The sequence below is a fragment of the Eptatretus burgeri genome, chromosome 2 (genome assembly GCF_056783735.1).
Source record: "Eptatretus burgeri isolate ZD-2024b chromosome 2, Ebu_testis_v1, whole genome shotgun sequence".
Classification (NCBI taxonomy): Eukaryota; Metazoa; Chordata; class Myxini; order Myxiniformes; family Myxinidae; genus Eptatretus; species Eptatretus burgeri.
Genome location: NC_140962.1, coordinates 81936042 through 81946218, shown reverse-complemented (window position 1 = coordinate 81946218; position 10177 = coordinate 81936042).

Genomic DNA, 10177 nt, shown 5'->3' with positions numbered 1-10177 from the left:
CACACACGATGTCTAACCAATGGAAAGAGACAATCATTCAGTTTGGAAACTCATTTATAAAGGTTAAGCAAAAAGGCACAGATATACATATATATATATATATATATATATATATATATATATATATATATATATATATTGTTGTAGCCATGGGTACCAAGACACCAGCTTGTCACTCAGGGGGATTAATCCCCGGCTGTCCTTGGTAGAGCCGGACCTGGGGCCACCGCTTACAATTAACGTTGTGGTACGGTGGGTTGTTTTAAAACCACGAACGCCACCCAGTCAACCATGAGTTCCAGTGTCCACCGTCTAATTATTTCGTTTAACTAGAGGTCACGTGGTTACCTGAGCGGGGAGCGCTCCCTCGGCAAAGCACCAATGTTATCTGATTAGATTTTAATTCGGGCGGCCGGGCGTTTTAACCTCGGGTGCGTGCCGACGATTTTTTTGGTGAAATATGTGGTAATTACCTCCCAGTCTATCTCGGTTCGGACAATGCTTGACCAACGGAAGGAAAGGACAAATACGGACAGGTTGGAAATCGGCAAATAATTTATTAATAATAAAATAAATAAATAAAAAGAACTTTTGATTTGCTGAGGTAAATAAAGAATTTCAAAATAAAATCAATCAAAATGCCATGAAAGAGACAAAGAGCAGATGCTTATCAGGGGTTGACTTACAGCTAAACACAGACAAGGGTACCCAACAGATCATTCAGGGGGAAAGAATCGTCTCACTCACCAGAAAGTCGGCCGTGAAGGGAAAACGTCCTGAAATGCGTGCGTGAGTGTCACGTCCATCTCCAGCACCCAGCTTTGCCGTTGGCACGCACCAGCCCTAATTAAAATCTAATCAGGTAACATTGGTGCTTTGCCCAGGGCATACTCCCCGCTCAGGTAACCATGTGACCTCTAGTTAAATGGAATAATTAGACAGTGGCCACTGGAACTCGTGGTTGACTGGGTGGCGTTCATGGTTTTAAAACAACCCACCGTACCACAACGTTAATTGTGAGCGGTGGCCCCAGGTCCGGCTCTACCGAGGACAACTGCGGATTAAACCCCCTGAGTGACAAGCTGGTGTCTCGGTACCCGTGGCCGCAACAATGTGTGTGTATATATATATATATATATATATATATATATATATATATATATATATATATATATATATATATATATATATATATATATATATATATATATATATATATATATATATATGTATGTATACATTACACCCGAGCAGGTTTGACGGTCAGCTCGGATACAACACTTGATGCAACCGAGTGTTAATCAACCTTAGCGACTACGGAAAGTGAAAACAGAAGTCAAATTGAATTTAAAAAAAAAACGCGTGAGGCCGCTCAAAGCAAAAATCTCCATATTCGAGGAATCATTCCCAATATCATTATAAAATTTTCAAACCCATGTTTATGGCCGTGAAATAAATACTCCAAGTGTGTGTATTTAATGTCCGTACCCAGGACAGAGCTGGACCCAAACTAAAAAGGACCCTCGGACCACCGAGAAGCTCAATCACTCATTGCCTGCACGTCTGCGCGGTGTCACGTGACCAGCCAGCTCTCCGTAGGATGAAATGTCTTAAAATCTCAAAACGTCCGTTTTTCACTGGAATTCTTTCAGATACTTGTGGAGCACATCCCCAAACCATCGAAAATATAAACATTAATCTCACAGACGCTACGAATAAGCAGTCCCTCAAGAGGACAGATTACGAGGTGAAGCGGTGAACGGAAAGCATGTGGTGTCCCTTCCAGAGCGTCACGGTTATTTGAATTGAATATATTTACCTCATGAAAAGTGTGTTTCTGAGCAGATTTGCACGAAAATTATCTTCATTAAACATGTAGCTACACCAGAAGGTCCCAAAAGTGAAAACAGAAATCAACTAGAACTTAAGACCGCCTCGTTATATGGCATGGAAACGGATGGAAGCCCATGGAAGCTTCGCCTCGCTGCAATGCATTCCACACAGACCGAGGATATAAACATTCAATTTTCACAAAACTTGATGCAACCGAGTGTTAATCAACCTTAGCGACGATGAAAAGTGAAAATAGAATTTAAATTGAACTTAAAATAACCGCGCGAAGCCGTGTTGAAGTCAGCGGACCTCGTGTTGCCCAATAAACAGGGCCAGACGACAGTGGTGATCTTGATGACCCTGTAACCTTGACCCCGAGGCGAAAATGCAAAAAAGGGCTCAGACGATTTACAGAGAGAAATTAGTATTATCATCGTGTCAAGTTAGAACTCAATTGGCCGAGACGTCTCGGAGGAGATAGAAAAATAAAAAATTGTTGACAGATGGATGTAGGGACAGATAGACAGACAGACAGACAGACAGACGGACGGACAGACGGACGGATCCGAGGACATCGAACGGTTTTATTAGGTCAGCGAGCTGACTTAACAAGGCAACCAGTGTCACAAAAGAAAGCTCTTACAATTCGCACATAAGCCCACTTCGTCAGTCAACTTAGTCATAACTTGTAAACGCACAGGCACATCAGCCATTCCAAGAAAATGAGAAAAGAAAATGTGATAGACAGAGGAGTGAAGCAGGTGGATTGTGTTGTCGACCGTGTCCTCACCTGTACATGAGCCGGACAAGTCACGTGGTGACGAACAGAGTGTGTAGTGTGGGTGATTGAGAGGTGCAGGTGAGACAGACGGTGTATGTGGGTGAGTGTAGTGCTCGAGTCCTGAAAAGGAATGTTGTGGTCTCTGTTGATACTCCGCAAACCACTGTGAGTCAATGAAGTGCATGCGGTAGTAGGTGCAAGGATGTATTGTGCGTGAGTATGACGTGCAACAGATAAGTTAGCTCTGAGGAGAACCACTGTTGAATCTCTTGATACTCGAGAGTTTTGGTTGGATTTAATGAAGTCAGCATAGGAGGTAATGTCAGTGAGGAGGTGGTGACCATGCCTGGGAACCCACATCTCCGCACTTATTCTGGTTGGTGTTCTCAGCACTCATTTCACGGCGTCCTCAGCTCGCTCAGTGCTCATTCCATGGAATTCCCCATGCGCTGCACTTGGTATGGTTCACCTTGAACTCTCCCTGCACTGCTCTTTTAACTCTAATTCTCTCACCAACTCTTTCTGCCAACTACCCACACAAATTACTTCAACCACTCAAACAAACTCTGACAGGCATTTTATGGCCCCCGCTTCTATCTTCTCCCACGTCTGCCTTCCGAGATCCAGCCACTTTGAGTGGCTGGCACCTTGTGATCCAGTCAATGCGATTGGCTGAATGAACACAGGGGAAAGGGGGTGGGAGGGGTGGGGAGCAGGCTTCTGATGCCTCGGTGGACAGGGCAATGAGTCTGACAGTCTGTCTCCACAGGACCTCCAAAAACAGAAACACCACCACCTCCTCCGTACCAGACTCATCCCGAATCTGCCAGTTCCAGTACATATCAGGTGTAACACGATTACCTGGATTATTGGATACCTAAGTGTGACATTTGTATAAATAGGGAAAATTTTCAAACATGTCTCCACTAAGAACAAGTAAAAGAGACATAAAACGTCATAGTCCCCGTTGTTTTAGTAATTTTGATGTATGGAGTTAAAGGACGAGCCAATATTTATGAACAACTAAAATGGCCACCAGTCTATCAGTTGGCCATCTTTGATCAGATTGCAAAATAAAGTGAGGAGCACGTGTATGCCATCATGTACTGTGCTTGTACCAAGTTTGAACAAAATCGGACCATGCATGTCTGAGAAATGGTTGGGGACACATTTAAGTAACAAAATGGCCACCAGTCAGCTATCTTGGACCTCATCTCGAAATAAAATAATGCGCTTATGTCAGCCATCATTCTTTATCTGTGTGCAAAGTTTGAACAATATTGGTAATGCATGTCTGAGAAATGGTTGAAGACGTGTTCAACATTGGGTTTTTACAATTAAAATTGTCTCCAGTCGGCCATCTTGGATCTGATCTCGAATAAAAATGGCATGCACATGTAAGGAATCAGATGGTAGGTACTTCAGGGACTTTCAGGAAGGAAAACAGAGAATTTGAAAGAGTTGGGTTTGGGGTGAATTAACGGGGGTACAAATGATCAACGTTTTGAATGGGGGAAGATATGATATGGTGGTGAACGGATGTTTTGAAGACTTGGAGGGAGGAGTTGGATTGAAGAGAGTGTGGGAGTTTGTTCCAGAGGCAGGAAAAAAGAGGAATGAAAGAGTGAAGGTGAGCAGTCATTATTGATTTTGACAGTTTCACCGAAAGGGCACTTTTGGGAGACCTTGAGTGCCCTGTGGAAATATAGGAGGCACAGATCACAGACAGCCTGGGGGAGGGAGGGGGGAGGCCGGAGAGGAGGCGGTAAAAGAAAGAAAGACCGCCGACCTGCCTTCAATGAGAGAGTGAGGGATCCAAAGACTCAGCTTTATCGCAGGAGATACCAATGATTCTAAAGGTCCAGTCACACCTTGACGTTTTAGCCAGCAATGGCAACGTATCAAAATGTATGTAAAACACTGGCTTACGTTGAACTTTTGATGTTTTTTTTAAAGATTCGGACGTATTCATTACTTGTAAGCTACTCATAAGTCGAAACACGTCGAGCTAATGTCTAGCGTACCCAAAAGTTATTTCAAACTTATGAGTAACGTGGGTTGAACCAATTCCTTTCGTATTTCCAACGCACATTGACGTATTTGATTGACGTCTTCCGGAGGACCAAAGAACTAAATGAACGTGTTTCTAACTTACAACGACCATATAATGGCGTATTGGCAACGTTTAGGGGAATTGGTTTATAAAAATGGGGTTCACACAGGAGGAACCCGTCAGTGTTCCAGACTCCATGTTTTTTTTCGGTTTTTTTTCTTCGGCATGACGGTGATGTTGACACTTCGATTTCTAGTGCGGTTACGATTTAAATCGTTGAGTGGCAGCCTATTAATTATATTAAATTATAACCGCACTAGAAATCGAAGTGTCAACATCACTGTCATAACGAAGAAAAAAAAAAAAAAACAACAAAAAAACAACAAAAAAAAAATACCCCGAGCGGGAGTGCCGGTCATCTCTGCCAGAGGTAGAAAGTAACTGTGTGCCAGACTGGAATAGGGGCAGTTCATAAAGTACGTACGCTCTACTTCCGGGTTTCAAAACCACACACCCCCCTCTGTATGCAGGCTAGCGACCAGTGACCACCCACCCACCCCCATATGCGTCTCATATCACATCACAATACTTGAAGATTACAACGAACTGTAGATTTATCTCAAATGCATCAGTAATTATTAACTACGGTAATACAGTAATATGGAACAATTATTGACGTCCACGGATTCAACATCACGTCGAAAATGGTCATGTCAACGGGGACATTTTTCCCCCTCGCAATGACGACAGGCTCACCTTCATCTTCTGAAACGCTTTCATGTAGTCCGACACCACTTTCATAAAGTATGTATGCAGCCGTCATACCACCCACCCCTGTACGCAGCCCGTACGCGGGCTTTAAACCACCCACCCCCCTCATACATCGCTAATCGCTTGCAAAGCCAGCAGTTCCTTATGAACCGATGTTTGTAAGCCATGACGATGCAGTCCCTAGCGGTTTAATTTACCTTTTTCTTTTAATATCACAGCACGTCATTTTATCCCTGTGTCGTAAGAGGCGACCAGGCTTGCGTCAGGAAGGGCATCCGGCGTAAAACATGTGCCAAATCACTATGCGGATCATACGGATGATCCGCTGTGGCGACCCCCAACGGGAGCAGCCGAAAGAAGAAGAAGATCACAGCACGTCATTTATGAAAATAAAAGTACAAATTGACATTCAAAACAATGTTAATGTCATAAATGAAAGTAAGTGTGCATATAAACTTGTGTTCCATTGTTTTAGTTAATTCTGACAAAAGCTTCAAATGTAATATTTGTCTCGGAGAGTTCCGGTTCTTAATTTTTTAATACTTTTATTTTTGTATGTACTTTATGAACGGCCCATACGGGGAATCAGAGCGAAGTTTGAAGGGCTATAAAATCGGAACGAGAGCAAATTTCCAAAAAATGGCTCGTGTTGTTCTAGAATCTAGATAATAGTCCGTAGTATCTGAATCACTAATAACATTTGATCTCTCTTGATAAATGAGGGAGGAGATACGATTTGAAATCGACGATTTTCGCAACTTTGACAGCCTCGTGACGTTGACCTCGACCTTGGACGACCTTGAAAGTTATATCGTTGTGCATGTCTCATCGACCTCTATCCATTCCACTATTGGTTATTTGTCTCCATTCGGTTTGATTGTGGACGGACGGACGGACGGGCGGACATACTTCGAGACTGTTATTATTATAGGTCATCTCTGCTGAGATGATAGAGATAACCTAAAAAACCAGGGAGTCTGGAACACTGACGCTAAACATTACCTCGACGTGTTTCGACTTATGAGTAACTTACAAGTAACGTGTGTCGACGATCGCATAACGTACCTAAAACTTATGGCCAGCGTAGCGGAACTTGTGAGTCATACGCTGGCATAAGTCGTAAAATTTCAAACATGCTAAAATTTGAGGACAACCGCAAAGTACAACGATGAAAGCCAGCGTACTACGACGTATGGCAGTGTTTTTCAGCGTGCTCTCAATGTTTCCAAAACTTACCCATAACGTATTGGACGTGCGCCAGCGTTTTAGACAAATTTTTCAAAAATCGGCATAAGCTGGCGAAAACGTCAAGGTGTGACTGGGCCTTTAAAGCCTTGGTTTCCACAGCGTGAAGTCAAGTGAGGTGTGAGGCAGGAGCACCACCCCATAGGGGTGAGCAGTACTCCATCAGACTGCAGATGGAGGCTTTGCAAGCAGTTTTGTGTGCCGGAAGCTCAGGTGTGCCAAGGTAGGACTTTGCACAACTTCAGATGCCCAGTCGGCGACTGTCTTTAGAGGCCGGCTTGGAGATGTGGTTTTCCCAGGAAAGATGGTGGTAGATAGTGAGGCCCAAAAACTTGAATGAAAGCACTTATTCAAGGGGATTGTTGAGAAAGTAGATGGGGGGAGGTGTAGAGGTTCCAGATGGTACTTTCGGGGAGACATAGTGAGAGTATGAGATTTGTCAGGATTGAAAGACATTCCAAGTGTTTGACCAGCTTGTGATTTTATGTAGATCTGCAGTGAGTGAAGAGGCCTACTGATCAGAGCGATGAGATGGTATGGCAGAGGATGGAGTCATCAGCAAAGAGATAAAGAGGATTTTCCAGAGAGTCTGAGAGATCAATAATGAAATCCAGAAAAAAGCACAGGGCCAAGAACACTCACTGCCTTTGGGAACTCCAGCCTGGATGGGAAGTGGATATGAGGGGATTCCATTAAGAGCCATGCATTGACTGCGACAGGAGAGGAAGTCCACGAGCCATGTGTGGATTTTCCCTTGGGGACCATAGGAAGAGAGTTTGGTGAGCAGTGTGGGATGCCAGACCGTATCGAAAGCTCACGATATGTCTCAGGAGATGGCTCTGATCTCATGTTTGGCATTTAGGACCTCCATCCATTGTTGGGAAAACAGAAGCATGTCCAGCGTTGAGTGACCTGGTCTAAATCCAAATTGAATGTCAGAAATCAAGCCATTGGAGAAGAGTAAGGATTTGATGTCGGAAGCGATGTTGGATTCCATGACCTTGCTGATTGCATGAGAGAAAGCAAATTTCTTTGAAAAATTCCCAGGATGAATTTATGTCAGTGAGAGTAGAAATGTGAGACCAGTCTAGAAGTTTGATGGCTGCTTGAAGACCCTGTCAGTCTGCCTGAGTGAAATGCCAGACTCGTTGGCGGTGAGGTGCTTCTCTAATAACAGCCAGAGAGATGACCGCTTTAACAAGTTGAACCGATTGGAGCAAAAGAACAACAGCAGACTTTTTCTGGGAAATTGGTCAAAATCAAATCCAGAAGAGATGGAATACTGTTGGCTGAGATGGAGGTCAGGAAGTTGACAGATTGTGTCAGTCCCAATGAGTCACAGAAGTCCTTTGCTGAAGTGCCATGGCAGGTGAGAGAGGGTCCTGCACCCAGCCAAGTGGCATGATGGCAATTGAAGTCACTGCATATGAGGAAGAGAGAGTTTGGAGGAGTGGACAGAAGTTGGTCCATGTTTTCGGCGAGCGAGATATAAATGAAGTCGTCAATGTTTGGTGGAAGAAAAAACACAGATAAAGAAGAGGTCAGATCGAAGGGGAAACCATAGCCAGAGGTAATACTGGGGGTCTGGAAGAGCGAGGACAGTGCATGGAGAGTGAGGAATAGAGTTCTTGTTTAAGATAGCAACTCCGCCACCAGGACGAGGCTCAAGGCTATCATACCATCGGAGGGAGTAACCAAGGAGAGAAACCAAGGAGTCAGAGACGTCTTGAAGGAGGAAAGTTTCTGTTAAGCAGATTATGTCTGATCTGATCTGATCTCTCCATACAGGTTGCCATTGACAAACCAGTCAGGTTAGAGCGAAGGCCCTGGATGTTTGAGGTCTACATTGTTAAGTAAGATGGAGGGAGGAGGCTTTGAGTGCAGGGGAGGGGAGGGGGAGTGTAGATAGAGGGAGGAGAGGTGGAGGTAGTGAGAGTTGTTGAGAGTTGATGGCAGATTGCAGAAGAGCTAGGGGAGAGGGTCAAATGGGGAGGAGGACAAATGGTGGTGGTAAAGGGATGAGTAGCAGTGGGGAATAATAAGAGAGGAGGAAAATTGAAGTGGGAGATTGGAGGAGGTGGAGGAATGAGTTGGAAGTGAGGATTGGGGGCGGACTGAGCTTTGTAGATGTGAAGGGGGGGCAGCTTTGAGAAGGGGTAGTGAGGGGGAGATTTGAAAGGGAGGGTGAGGGGGAGAATTGAGGGAGAAGGGTGAGGGGAAGAATTGAGGGGGAAGAAAGACAAATTTGTTTTGAAGAGGAAGGAGGTGGTTGATTTGCAATGGAGATGAGAGGGAAGCTTTGAGGAAGAGGGTAGACAATGAGAGCAGTTACGGCCATGGCGGAGGAGGGAGAAGGGAAGGACGAGACTGGGTAGAGGTATTGTGGAGAAGGGAGCGAGTTTAGGGAGGAACAAGATTTGAGGGGGTGGGAAGAGGGGGAGGCAGCTTTGAGGAGTGGGGTGGGGGGATTTGAAGGGGAGGGGTGAGGGGAGGACATTTTGAGAAGGGTGACAGGGGAGAATTGAGGGAGAGGGGAGACGATGAGAGCAGGCACAGTCATGGGGGAGGAGGGAGAAAGGAGGGGTAGAGAGAGGGGGAGGATGAGACTGGGAAGCAGTATGGTAGATGTGGGAGCAGGCAGGGGGAGGAACAATATTTGAGGGGGTGGGAAAGGGAGAGATGTGATGCTCACCTTCATTGTTTCATTCCTCTTTTTTGCCCATCTTGTTTACCCCGTGTACCCCGACCCATCCTTCTCCCTTCCATAGATCTCCTCATGTCTCGTGCTTCCCTCTCCCACCCCTCTTGTCTCCTGCTCCCTTTGTTATACATTCTGTGTGTTAGCTCTTATACGAGCCTCGACATTGTATATAAAAAAAACTAGAAGAGCACTCAGTAGAGCGCATATCTCCGCCACACAATGCCTGATCCACGAGAACATATCGACCCCAATCAATACATTTTTGAAATAGCAGGCTATGTATCGTTTTTGGCCCAATCTCTCAATGGTGAAGAATCACGGTAAAAAATAAATAATTCTTGCATCTAGATCCGGATTAGGATCTTCACCAAAATCGAATCAATTCATCCTTGCCACACCCCCCAAACCTGTCCACCAAGTTTCGTCCGAATCCATCCACAACTTTTTTGAGATATTTCGCTATATATTGTTTTACCGTCCTTGGTGTAGATTCCCAACTTGGATGGACAGGCAAGTGAGGCAGAAGAACCCCACGTCAGGGAATGTCCAGCCAATTTCGAGTGGAACAAAGTGGAGTGAGTGGATCACTAGCACATATATTTACTTCCTTGACAGTTCATAGAAGGACATCCGAGATGTACTAAGAACCTTGCTCATATTATGTGTGGGTGGTGGTTGGGAAAGATCGTGTCCTCACGGTTTAGTTATAAAAGCCAAGGAAGTATGGGGGAAACCTGCACAGCTTCATCACCCTCACAAGGATTCTCCAAGTAAGCCAATCAGGAGGCAATGA